The following is a 14,441-nucleotide window of genomic DNA, read 5'->3' on the forward strand; positions in this document are numbered from 1 at the left end:
AGTGAAGAACGGAGATTCGTTTGTTTCTTTCTCAACTGCCTCGCGCGTTTTATACGATTCGACTGAATAAATGACCACCAGAAATACAGAATGTACACTGACAACAAAAAGCACACACACGTTGTTTCATCTGCCATATTCTCGGAAGGAAGTTACTCGGTAACCACGGAAACATTTCGCGCACACTCATTTCAACTACCGTGAAAGAAAACCACAAACATTTCTCGCTAGTGTGGACAGATGCACTAAACTGTACCGGTATACTTTGTATTGATACAGTCTGGGTGCGATTTGCTGGGGGGGATGGTGGGGATCATCCCCTCCTCTGGTTTTTATCTCTGCTGAAAAAAAAATCCTCGGGGACAACCCCGTCAATAAAACAAACAAACCAAAAAAAAAGTTGACATGACAGGCATGTTGTGACACAGTTTTCTATGGTCTACATTGCACTCACTTTCAAAATGACCCGAAGTGGCAGCTTTGATGTTCACGAACGTCCCCAGCAAATAGATACATTGTAGATAATAACAATATCCAGAGTGTGAACGTGGATTTAGCGCCATGAATCACATCCTGACTGATGAGCGCAACAGAATGAATGTGTATCCACACTGACAGCCTTCTTTTCCTCGCTGTCAATGGGCCAGACGTGCGTTCCTTCCCTGCTGAGAAATTCGCAGAAATGTGGATTAAAGAAGGGCGAAACGCGGCGGATAGCGCACCGACGGGAAAGCAGAAAAGGCCACATGAACTGCGCCATCAGAGCAAACTGTTCATTTAGTATTCATGTATTTCAGTGATTTTCAAGTCACTGTCCATTTAATCCGGAGGGAGAGAAACATCACAGCAACGCGACAAGCAATGCAAACTTTGTTGTGTGTTAGTGTTCGTGTATTTAGTCAGAGAGATAGGAAGATGAATTTACTATCTCTGGTTCGTTTTCATTTAGTGTTTGGGCAGCGGGGGCGTGGTCAAGCATCGGTCTGTGACAGAAGGACGGCAGGACAGAACTGATTTCACACAACTTGCTTTTATTCAGCTTTTCAGCTTCTATCTGCACACGCACACACATCAGTCGTCTAGTTGTGGAGAGAGCTCCCTCTGCTCTCGTTCTCTCTCCTTAAATAGGGCGCGGTCACTGGGAAGACACACAAACACATTAATTAACGACAGGTGTAGTGATTCTGCCACTTACCTTCCCTGACTCCGCCCTCCTGTCACAGACCAATGCTTGACCACGCCCCCGCTGCCACAGTGTTATTCATTTGATATCATCGGATGTTATTGAGCTGTTAGCCAATTGTTACCTTAGTTTTGTGACGTTTCATGATTTAAAAAAAAACCATCCCCCCTTCTGGTTTTTTGACAAATCGCACCCTGGATACAGTTATACCACTTTCGTACCGGTATAAGTGTGAACACAGCAACTCTTTCTCGAGTCATCGTATTTCATTCCACGTCTGTATCTGTTGGGTGATAAGCCACTGAGGTGAGGTAGTGTTCATATATAGATGCTACCGGTACAAGTTTATATATTGAAGCCACAAGGTAATACATCCAGGCCAGGAGTTCATATGTCAAAGCCACAAACTAGGCCATAAGTATCTCATAGCCACTTACTATTATGCTGTGGCTATGAGATACCAAAGTCAGTGAAAGAAACAAATAGTCTACTGGCTTTGAGAATTTGCTTAAGGTGATGTGAGATAATGGTATATCCATGTCGCAATGCCTGTGACAGCAGTATGTTTCTCTGCATGGTTCCAAGATTGAATTATCAGTCATCTCCCTGCTTATGTTCCTGTCGACCCGGTCATTGAATTCTCTCGGTTTCTCTGTCTCACTTGTTTTAAAATGCAATAGTTGAAACGAATTATGTACTTTTTGGCTATGAAACAAATTTCAAAAAGTCTACATCATGAGTCCAATGTACTGTATTATTATACATATGGGATACTTTTTCAGTGGAATAAAAACCTTTATTTTTTTCGCGGTCCGGTTTCCATCAAATCGTGCGCTCTGATTGGCTGGCGAGCGGTTACGGACCCCGGTTATGGACCTCTGGCGACTCGCTCGTTCACAACAACAACAAACATAGTAGAATTTTTTGTTAACATTTTTTTTTTATAAGATTTATTTATAAGATTATCAAAAATCTTATAAATTTTTGCCAGCATTTCTCAGGAGAATAGCATTAATTTTACAGCATGGATCGCGATAACGACAGTCTTTACAGCGAAAGTGAGTTTTACTACCCTGAGGAAGAAGAAATAAAAGAAAACATTTCAGGAGAAAGCTAAAAACCTCTAACTGTTGCTAACGCCGAGCAAAAACATGGCTGAATCCTGAATGACTCCTATTTGTATAAATAGGGGACTACATAGGCGGCAAAATGTAGTTTTTTTCCTGCCATGGAAGCGCACTTGTACACCGAGGAGAAAGCCATTTGCATTACAGCCGTGAATGAGGATTCAAAATGGCGGCTCGGCTCGGTTTTCCCTTTCGGGCGCTCTCGTTTTCTGTTAGAATTTGGTAAAGAAAAAAATAAATATATTATTTACCAGCTTAAGGTCGGTCCGTATGGTGAAATACTGTGACCTCGGCCTTGAATACTGACCTCATCCCAGAGGGCCTCGCTCACTACTTTCAAGACCTCAGTCACGGTATTTCACAATACGAACCTCCCAGCTGGTAAATAACATATACGGTATGTATTCTATTCCCTTCAAGCGGGTTTATTGATGCCATGCAATATTGTTAGCATATCGCTTATCCTCCATGTATTATGCCACTCTCCCCAATGGAGAATGAACGTCCAATACTGTTACAATATTGCACGTTGTCAAGACAACATGACATCACACACTGCATTTCATGTGAAGATCCAGTGACAAAACTTTTCTGCTGCGCATGCACTGAATCATTTCTTTGTCTGCCGGGAAAGAGAGAAGATGAGGCTAATCCAATGCTAGGTTTAAGCACAAAATAAATAAACTGAAAACTGGAAGTAAAGACGTGCTGAACATCCGAAGGGCTACCAAAACTTCATTATATATTCTTCACGCATATTTACAAGAGAAAAACATACCAACGGACATTGAAAAACTGGAAAAGAGACACATCGGAGATGTAAAACTTCCACGTTAGCGAGTGACTGTGGCAGTTTGTAAACAAACATGGCGGCGAGGTTTGCTTTGTTAAAAGTGGAAGATTTTGAGAATTTTGGCTGCCAGTTAGCATCGTTGTGTGTAGTTGTCAATGTTGATTTTAAAAATAACTAAGTAAATTACACAGGGATGATAATAATAATAACAATAATATTCAGCTTGGACGGCACGGTGGTGTAGTGGTTAGCGCTGTCGCCTCACAGCAAGAAGGTCCTGGGTTCGAGCCCCGTGGCCGGCGAGGGCCTTTCTGTGCGGAGTTTGCATGTTCTCCCCGTGTCCGCGTGGGTTTCCTCCGGGTGCTCCGGTTTCCCCCACAGTCCAAAGACATGCAGGTTAGGTTAACTGGTGACTCTAAATTGACCGTAGGTGTGAATGTGAGTGTGAATGGTTGTCTGTGTCTATGTGTCAGCCCTGTGATGACCTGGCGACTTGTCCAGGGTGTACCCCGCCTTTCGCCCGTAGTCAGCTGGGATAGGCTCCAGCTTGCCTGCGACCCTGTAGAACAGGATAAAGCGGCTAGAGATAATGAGATGAGATGAGATGAGATATTCAGCTTGACTGTGCTAGCATTGGCCTGCGCTAGCACTGGCCTTCACTAACACTACACCTATTTATACTATACCTTCACAGAAGGTAACTGGACTGCCACGCTAACAGCACCAAGTCGCAGGTAAGCTCGTGTTGGCCTTCTAGAATGCTGATATTCTGATATGTAGAGAGTGTGTATATATAATGATAATAATAATAATAATATACCACTCAACATCAGCCAATATTATTTAATTATTATACATACAGGACACTTTTTTGATGGGATAAAAACATGTGTTCTGTTACCATCTAGTGGGTTTCATTTACCTGGTTTGATAGCATGCAATATTATTAGCATATTGCTTATCCTATGTGTATTACACCACTCTACCCAATGGAGAATGAGCGTTGAATATGGCTTATGATATAGCATGTTGTCATGACAACATGACGTCACATGTCGGAGCTGATGCGAATATCCAGTGAGAAAGTTTTCCATTGCGCATGCGCACAACCATTTCTTTGTTCACCGGCGGCGCCTGCAGTAAACTGTCACAGTGAATAGAAAATGCCATGAGATACGTATTAAACGTAAAACTTCCACACTAGCGAGCGACTGTGACAATTTGTAAACAACCATGTCCGCCAGGTTTGCTTCGTTAAATACAGAACATTTTGAGATAATTTTGAAAGAGAAAGGCGCGAAAGGCTACCAAAACTTCATATCGAACGTGTACGTATAATAATAACAATATTGGCTGGCTTTTTTTCGTCTTCGACTCATTCAGTATCATGCTAGCTGAATGGAATATATATGATATACCACTCAACGCCAGCCAATATTATTAAATTAATTCATGGCCACACCTTATGAAAAAGGAATCACATGTCATTGTGACAATAAGAAATTCATTCATGCCTTTTATAAGCTTTTTACTTAATTGTACCGGTGAGTGGCCTAGTGGTTAGCGTGTCCGCCTCTCGATCGGGAGACTGCGAGTTCTACTCATGGTTGGGTCATACCAAAGATCATCATAAAAATGGTGCCTTCTGGCAAGGCACGCTGCAATACAGATGTGAGTGGGGAGTCAAGGCCAATTTATGCTGACAACGCAGTCCTCGCAGATAGCGTCGCAGACAGCGTCTGCGTAGCCCCCCCCACCTTTGCAGACGCTCTGCGCGCACCTCCCAAAAATTGTGACCACCGCAGAAGCCTCGCAGACAGCGTCGCAGACAAGAGGGCTCTGATTGGTCCACTCTACATCCGCTGTACACGCACTTCCGCTTCCTTACTTTCCCGATTTGGTTTGTTTTCACGACCGCCATTTTTAAAAACACGAGCGAAGATGGAGCAGCACGAAGAGCGGTTGATCGAAGAAGTGAGGAAGTACGTGCATCTATACGACTCCAGTTCTAGTCATTATAAGTAACCGGAGGATAAACACTCCACTAACCACACCCACCAACTACTCCTAGCGATTTCGCAACTTCGCACCCCCTTGCGTTGTGGCGGTGAATAACATCGTGCACGCCTATTACTCCCCACTCAACGATAAATTACAAGTGTCTGCGAAAAGCTATCTGCGAAAGCCTTGTCGCAAGAGCATGCAGAGGCCTTCAAACTCTCATGGTTACCAGAGGACTAGGCCCCCCCACTGTAACCCTAGGCCGAGGGCTATGGAGATCGGCGCTGCCAAACGCACGATGAATGGTGTGGGAAGGACTTTGACTTGATTTTTGCTGAATTGACATCACATAATTGGGGCTAGAAGTTGAAACTGGCAGGGTTGGCCTACTGTATATCCAGATACAAGTCTGTGGTGGGTTTCCCAAAAGCTTCTTAACACTAAGAACGTCTTAACTAGGAGAGTGAGCGTTCATTGTGCTGATAACACAACCATTTAACAACAATCTTTATGCTGTGATGCTTTTGGGAAACTCAGGCCTGGACTGATGTCTCACCAATCTGTGTTCCAATATTGCCATCTAGTGATGATCCAATTCATGACAAAACAACAGCATCAACAACAACTTTCCACCAGTTCAGTAAATTTGTCTTCTATCACTAGAGGGCAGTGCATGCCACTATATCAGTTTTAACTCTTCCACTCTCAGTTTTATATTCATCTCATCTCATTATCTCTAGCCGCTTTATCCTGTTCTACAGGGTCGCAGGCAAGCTGGAGCCTATCCCAGCTGACTACGGGCGATATTATATTACATTAATTACATTCATGGCATTTAGCAGACGCTCTTATCCAGAGCGACGGACAACATACCCAGAGCAGCCTGGGGAGCAGTTGATGGTTAGGTGCTTTGCTCAAGGGTGCTTCAGCCATTCCTGCTGGTCCAGGGAACATATATCAATATACCACAATGCCAAACAAAAAAATGTGTGTTAAAAAATACACATAGTATATTACATCTTGAACCACAGTGCTGTTGAATTCTTGATTCTGATTGGTCAGAAGGTGTTGATTCCTTTTCTTTAACAATAGCTGCAAATCACAGGTTCTATCACAGAAACAGTATCGTTTCTATAGCAACAGGTCAATCACAGGGACTTGGCTAACAATATATGTACAGGGGTGCTTGAAAGTTTGTGAACCCTTTAGAATTTTCTATATTTCTGCATAAATATGACCTAAAACATCATCGGATTTTCATACAAGTCCTAAAAGTAGATAAAGAGAACCCAGTTAAACAAATGAGACAGAAATATTATACTTGGTCATTTATTTATTGAAGAAAATGATCCAATATTACATATCTGTGAGTGGCAAAAGTATGTGAACCTTTGCTTTCAGTATCTGGTGTGACCCCCTTGTACAGCGATAACTGCAACTAAATGTTTGCGGTAACTGTTGATCAGTCCTGCACACCGGCTTGGAGGAATTTTAGCCCATTCCTCCATACAGAACAGCTTCAACTCTGGGATGTTGGTGGGTTTCCTCACATGAACTGCTCGCTTCAGGTCCTTCCACAACATTTTGATTGGATTAAAGTCAGGACTTTGACTTGGCCATTCCAAAACATTCACTTTATTCTTCTTTAACCATTCTTTGGTAGAACGACTTGTGTGCTTAGGGCCGTTGTCTTGCTGCATGGCCCACCTTCTCTTGAGATTCAGTTCATGGACAGATGTCCTGACATTTTCCTTTAGAATTCGCTGGTATAATTCAGAATTCATTGTTCCATCAATGATGGCAAGCCGTCCTGGCCCAAATGCAGCAAAACAGGCCCAAACCATGATACTACCACCACCATGTTTCATAGATGGGATAAGGTTCTTATGCTGGAATGCAGTGTTTTCCTTTCTCCAAACATAACGCTTCTCATTTAAACCAAAAAGTTCTATTTTGGTCTCATCCGTCCACAAAACATTTGTCCAATAGCCTTCTGGCTTGTCCACATGATCTTTAGCAGACTGTAGACAAGCAGCAATGTTCTTTTTGGAGAGCAGTGGCTTTCTCCTTGCAGCCCTGCCATGCACACCATTGTTGTTCAGTGTTCTCCTGATGGTGGACTCATAAACATTAACCAATGTGAGAGAGGCCTTCAGTTGCTTAGAAGTTACCCTGGGGTCCTTTGTGACCTCGCCGACTATTACACGCCTTGCTCTTGGAGTGATCTTTGTTGGTCGCCCACTCCTGGGGAGGGTAACAATGGTCTTGAGTTTCCTCCATTTGTACACAGTCTGTCTGACTGTGGATTGGTGGAGTCCAAACTCTTTAGAGATGGTTTTGTAATGTTTTCCAGCCTGATGAGCATCAGCAACACTTTTTCTGAGGTCCTCAGAAATCTCCTTTGTTCGTGCCATGCTACACTTCCACAAACATGTGTTGTGAAGATCAGACTTTGATAAATCCTTGTTCTTGAAATAAAACAGGGTGCCCACTCACACCTGATTGTCATCCCATTGATTGAAAACACCTGACTCTAATTTCACCTTCAAATTAACTGCTAATCCTAGAGGTTCACATACTTTTGCCACTCACAGATATGTAATATTGGATCATTTTCCTCAATAAATAAATGACCAAGTTTAATATTTTTGTCTCATTTGTTTAACTGGGTTCTCTTTATCTACCTTTAGGATTTGTGTGAAAATCCAATGATGTTTTAGGTCATATTTATGCAGAAATATAGAAAATTCTAAAGGGTTCGCAAACTTTCAAGCACCACTGTAGATTACAAAAAAAATTTAACTTCACACCTACGGTCAATTTAGAGGCACCAGTTAACCTAACCTGCATGTCTTTGGGGGAAACCGGAGCACCTGGAGGAAACCCACGCGGACACGGGGAGAACATGCAAACTCCGCACAGAAAGGCCCTCGCCGGCCACGGGGCTCGAACCCGGATCTTCTTGCTGTGAGGCGACAGCGCTAACCACTACACCACCGTGCCGGCCAATAGTAATAATAATAATAATAATAAACTAGGATGGTGTTGTTAATTAGTATTTTATTCATAAGGTGATTAGATTCAGTTATTTTCACTCAATATTTATTTTGATATATTTATTTTACACTGAGTTCATTTCATGACTCTTTCAAGAACGACTGTGAGAACACACACTGAATTCAACAAAACTAATACAAGACTGTATGCAGATCGTGCTTTTGCTGCCTCATCGTTTTTCAATATAGAAACTGAGTGCTTTTTTCATGATGTTTCTGGGGAGATTAAAAACTGTAATTCAGCAGAAAGTTACATCAGCATATACTCCAGCGTAACATTGCTCACGTCTTACATCATACTGTGTGCAGCCCCTCGATGCTGCAAATAACCTGAAGCTTAAAGAACACTTTGTCTTTAGTCTCTACACTTTATGAATACACATGAACAGGCATCAGTTAAACTCCAAAACTGATTACATGTGGGTTAAACCAGCACTGAAACAGTTTAGTGCTGGTTTACAGAAGCACAGGCGGAAGAGAGGAGCCGAGCTGGAATGAGATGTTGTTTGGCAAGCAGTGGTTTAGGAGAACTGCAGCAATGTGTTTAAAAAGCACAGACCTCACTCTCTCTCTCACACACACACACCAGTGGGTTTATAGAAGAGCAACTGCTCTGTATGTGTGTGTGTGTGTGTGTGTGAGAGAGAGAGAGAGATTATGATATAATTTCTAAATTATTTCATTAATTCTACTTTTCCTGAAGCTGTATAAAGTATCTCTGTAAAAGGCCGTATGATGGAGCAGTGGTGGCTCTAAGCAGAAGGTTGTGAGTTTAAATCCCAGCATTGCTGAGCTCCAGTGAATCTTTAACTCATCTCATCTCATTATCTCTAGCCGCTTTATCCTGTTCTACAGGGTCGCAGGCAAGCTGGAGCCTATCCCAGCTGACTACGGGCGAAAGGCGGGGTACACCCTGGACAAGTCGCCAGGTCATCACAGGGCTGACACATAGACACAGACAACCATTCACACTCACATTCACACCTACGGTCAATTTAGAGTCACCAGTTAACCTAACCTGCATGTCTTTGGACTGTGGGGGAAACCGGAGCACCCGGAGGAAACCCACGCGGACACGGGGAGAACATGCAAACTCCGCACAGAAAGGCCCTCGTTGGCCATGGGGCTCGAACCCGGACCTTCTTGCTGTGAGGTGACAGCGCTAACCACTACACCACTGTGCCGCCCCGGTGAAAGGAAATATGAAAAAAAAATATTTTCAGGGAAAGAAAGAAAGAAAGAAAGAAAGGTGACTAAAAAGGAAGATGGTAATGAATACATTTTAAAAAGACAATTATATTGAGAATAAATGGAATTTAAGAAAGAAAGAAAGAAAGAAAGAACATTGTGTGCCCTCAGCTGTGTTTCACTTTCTGCACGGTCAGGTTTCCTCCTCTCCCACTCAGGCTGGATGTTCAGCAGTAGGTGTGGTTTAACTGATGAAATCTTAGGAGAAGTTTCTTACTTTCTGACTCCATGTGTGTTTCCAGAATCTTCTCTGACATCTGACTTCCCACATCATCACTGCCACTCACATTTACACTCCTCCGCTGCTTTGAGGGGGTTATGGGTTCAGCTGTGGAGCATCGTTCTCGGCTGGATGAGGAATTTCAGTGTTTAACACCTGCAGAGGTTGTGCACTGCTGGGGCTTTTCATACTGGTGGGGGAGATTGGGATTTGATGGTTTATGGTGGTTTAGCTCCTTGGTGGTTTAGTCCCCAATGTATTAGCCCCATCTTCAGGGTTTTTACACTGGGGGCTAAACCACCAGGGGGCTAAACCACCCCATACCTAGCCCCATTGTTGAACTGAACTAATTTTGATCATAATTTTGCCTTCTAAGACACCAATAACAGAAATGTATCAGTTTGTAGGGTTAAGGATCAGAAATTATATCGCCCACAACCATATACTGATTGGCGGCCATTTTGCTGTGACAACTAACATGCTGAACATCTTACATTCTTCAAGTGGTTTAGGCCCATCATTGAATTGAAGTAAGTTTGATCATAAGTTTACCTTCTAAGACACCAATAATAGTCATTTATGAGAGATTTTAGAATTAAGTCTGACAAAGAATTATATAAATATTGATTGGTGGCCATATTGTCATGACTGTGAACATCTGACCATAAGAAGCCCAAGCTATGTTTCTGTGAGTAAATACAGTAAAAAAAAAAGTAAATTTAAAAAAAGTCAAGTGAAAAATCTAGTGAAATACTTCAAGTTCAAACTTTCCTTTAAAAATGCCCTGTAGTCTTTAAATCCATCCATCCATTATCCATAACCACTTATCCTGTGCAGGGTCGCGGGCAAGCTGGAGCCGATAGGCTGACTACGGGCGAGAGGCGGGGTACACCCTGGACAAGTCACCAGATCATCACAGGGCTGACACATATGCCCCTTTTCCAGCAAAGCAGTTCCAGGGCTGGTTCGGGGCCAGTGCTTAGTTTGGAACCGGGTTTTCTGTTTCCACTGACAAAGAACTGGCTCTGGGGCCAGAAAAAAACGGTTCCAGGCTAGCACCAACTCTCTTCTGGGCCAGAGGAAAGAACCGCTTACATCAGCGGGGGGGGGGGGGGGGGGGGGGGTGTTGTTAAGACCAACAACAATAACAAGACCGCGAAAGATCGGCATTTTTAAGCGACGAGAAGCCGCAGCTGTACAAACGCGAAGTCATCCATTATTATTGTTGTTGTTGTTATTATTGCTGCTGCTGCTTCTTCCATGTTGTTTTTGCTTCAATATTCGCGCCAAGGTTTATACAAACGTAGCGACGTAACTGACGTATACAACGACGTAACTGACGTATACAGCGACGTAATGACGTGGCTTCCCTTAGCACCGCGAGCTATGGAAAAGCAAACTGGTTCTCAGCTGGCTCGCAAGTTGAACGAGTTGTGAACCAGCACCAGCACTGGCCCGAACCAGCCCTGGAACTGATTTGGTGGAAAACAGATAATAGAGACAAACAACCATTCACACCTATGGTCAATTTAGAGTCACCAGTTAACCTAACCTGCATGTCTTTGGACTGTGGGGGAAACCGGAGCACCTGGAGGAAACCCACGTGGACACGGCGAGAACATGCAAACTCCACACAGAAAGGCCCTCACTGACCACGGGGCTCGAACCCGGAACCTTTTTGCTGTGAGGCGACAGCGCTAACCACTACACCAAAGTGCTGCCAAAGAAGCTGCTCAAAAAGCTGCCGATAAGATATGAAAGAGAATACAAAAAAAAGAAATTCACGATTGACATCCTAACCGAACCTATGCTATGTTTTCATTCTTTTCCAGTTCTGAAACCAAATCAACTAAGCAACTACATCTACAGCTTTATTCAGTCAGTAAAAGTTATTCGACATCGCACCAACTATTAAACAAAAACTGCTATCTAAAAACACTATAAAAAACACTATATATACATACAAATTGTAAGAAGAGTGCTCTGAGAGCATAATATCCCCCGCTGGCAACTACATCTATGCTATAAGTGCTTAATACACCCTCATGAAATTGTTGAAGTACAAGTTTGGTAATCCAGGGCCATAACTCTGGTGAAATGTGACCGAATTAAATGAAATTGTAATATACACATTATCGACATATAACAAAGAATCCCGTCAAGTTTGGTGAAATTCCTCCAAAATTTGTGAGAGGAGTTGATGTCAGAAGGCAAGCACACTTTCATGAAATTGTCAAAGTACATGTTGGGTACTCAAGGGCCACACACATCACATCACATCACATTATCTCTAGCCGCTTTATCCTTCTACAGGGTCGCAGGCAAGCTGGAGCCTATCCCAGCTGACTACGGGCGAAAGGCGGGGTACACCCTGGACAAGTCGCCAGGTCATCACAGGGCTGACACATAGACACAGACAACCATTCACACTCACATTCACACCTACGGTCAATTTAGAGTCACCAGTTAACCTAACCTGCATGTCTTTGGACTGTGGGGGAAACCGGAGCACCCGGAGGAAACCCACGCGGACACGGGGAGAACATGCAAACTCCACACAGAAAGGCCCTCGCCGGACCCGGGGTTCGAACCCAGGACCTTCTTGCTGTGAGGCGACAGCGCTAACCACTACACCACCGTGCTCAAGGGCCACAACTCTGGTAAAATGCGACCAAATTGAAATATGCATATTATCGACATATAACAAAGAATCCTGTCAAGTTTCGTGAAATTCCTTCAAAATTTGTGAGAGGAGTTGATTTCAGAAGGTGAGTACCCTTCCCTGGACAGATGGATGGACAGACAGATGGACAGACATCGCCATGACATAATCCCCGTTCGGGCCTTTCGGCCAGCGGGGGATAAAAAAAAAATGCATGCTATAAACAAACACCACTACAATTTTTTTTTGAAAACAGCCCCAGAACGACCATGACATATTAATTAACCAAGTACCGAAGAGCCTTAATTTTAAACATTTTGTCCCAATTAAGTGAAGGGTGCACAAACTTTTCCCCCTGAACTACACTACCGTTCAAAAGTTTGGGGTCACTTTGAAATGTCCTTATTTTTGAAAGAAAAGCACTGTTCTTTTCAATGAAGATCACTTTAAACTAATCAGAAATCCACTCTATACATTGCTAATGTGGTAAATGGCTATTCTAGCTGCAAATGTCTGGTTTTTGGTGCAATATCTACATAGGTGTATTGATAGTTTTCACATGATGTCACAGAGTCGGGGATTCCCTGGTGGCGGCCATCTTGGAGGACTAGCTTACCGTACGGGTCACTGAGCACACATTGTAGCGTGCGAGTTACATTCATTTATATATTATTTACATTTATTTAAAGCTAGCAATGGTGCAAACTTGTTGTATTCACGGCTGTCGTAATAGGTCAGATGATGAAGTCAAGCGGAGCTTTTATGGAATTCCCACTGTACGGGAGCACGAAGGCGAGCAAACAAACAAACTCAGCATACAAAGGAGAAATCTGTGGCTCGCGAGAATCAACCGCAAGGATTATCAGCCTTCCAAACACAGCAAAATCTGCTCCGATCATTTTATAAGTGGTAAGTTGTTTAAATAAACAATCAATTGTGTTTAAGTTTGTTTTTGGAAACCAAAACATCATGTGAACAATCTCTGGAGAATGCCTAACTGGAACCGCTGAGTGTACGTTTACATTGTAATGTACACTTAATATCGCTCGTTTGTCACGTCTCTATTTGAAACGTGTCACTTCACTCACGCAAGGGTCATTTTTGAAAAACATTTTAGGTCTACTCTGTAGTCCTGAGCGGTGTGCAGGACTGCGCAAATGTGCGCAGCTTCCCGATTTAAACTGTTTTTTTTCTCATCCTTATACTTCCTGTTTCATGGACTGTAACGGATTTGCTTATTTAGTAATTTTAATACAGAATTTACTTTGAAATTATAATCAGACACTCCAACGCCCCCCCTAAAAAAAAAAAATCGGATCTGCGCGATTCAGGAGGCATCCGCCAAAAGGCGCGCTGTGAATATATAAAGTTGTATATATCAGACAGCCTTTAAAGTTTGATGAAGTCAGTTTCAGGCTTTGGAGCAGGCTTTGGCAGTTTCAGGCTTTGGCAGCCCTGCATAGTCACTTGAAAATGCATCTTTGTCCACTTCGTAGGGGTCAATTCCCCCAATCAAGGCCAGTTTGGCTGCATACCGTGAAATGTGTATCTATATACTACTTCTGTTTGCTTGATTTTGCTGACATTGATCTTTATTTTAGAAAACTGACTATATAACTTCATAAATTCGTCCGAGATAATGTAGCCAGTAGTGGCGATGGTCCGTTTTGTTTGCCCTCCAAGATGGCGGCTGGGGGGCGTTCCCCGAAAACTATCTATAGAGGCCCATTTCCAGCAACTCTCACTCCAGTGTTCTAATGGTACAATGTGTTTGCTCATTGCCTCAGAAGGCTAATGGATGATTAGAAAACCCTTGTACAATCATGTTAGCACAGCTGAAAACAGTTGAGCTCTTTAGAGAAGCTATAAAACTGACCTTCCTTTGAGCAGATTGAGGCCAAGTTTACATTAGACCGTATCTGTCTCGTTTTCTTTGCGGATGCACTGTCTGTTTACATTAAAACGCTTGGAAACGGGAATCCGCCAGGGTCCACGTATTCAATCCAGATCGTGTCTGGTCCGGTGCTGTGTAAACATTGAGAATACGCGGATACGCTGTGCTGAGCTCTAGCTGGCGTCGTCATTGGACAACGTCACTGTGACATCCACCTTCCTGATTCGCTGGCGTTGGTCATGTGACGCGACTGCTGA

The sequence above is a fragment of the Neoarius graeffei genome, chromosome 17 (genome assembly GCF_027579695.1).
Source record: "Neoarius graeffei isolate fNeoGra1 chromosome 17, fNeoGra1.pri, whole genome shotgun sequence".
Lineage (NCBI taxonomy): Eukaryota > Metazoa > Chordata > Actinopteri > Siluriformes > Ariidae > Neoarius > Neoarius graeffei.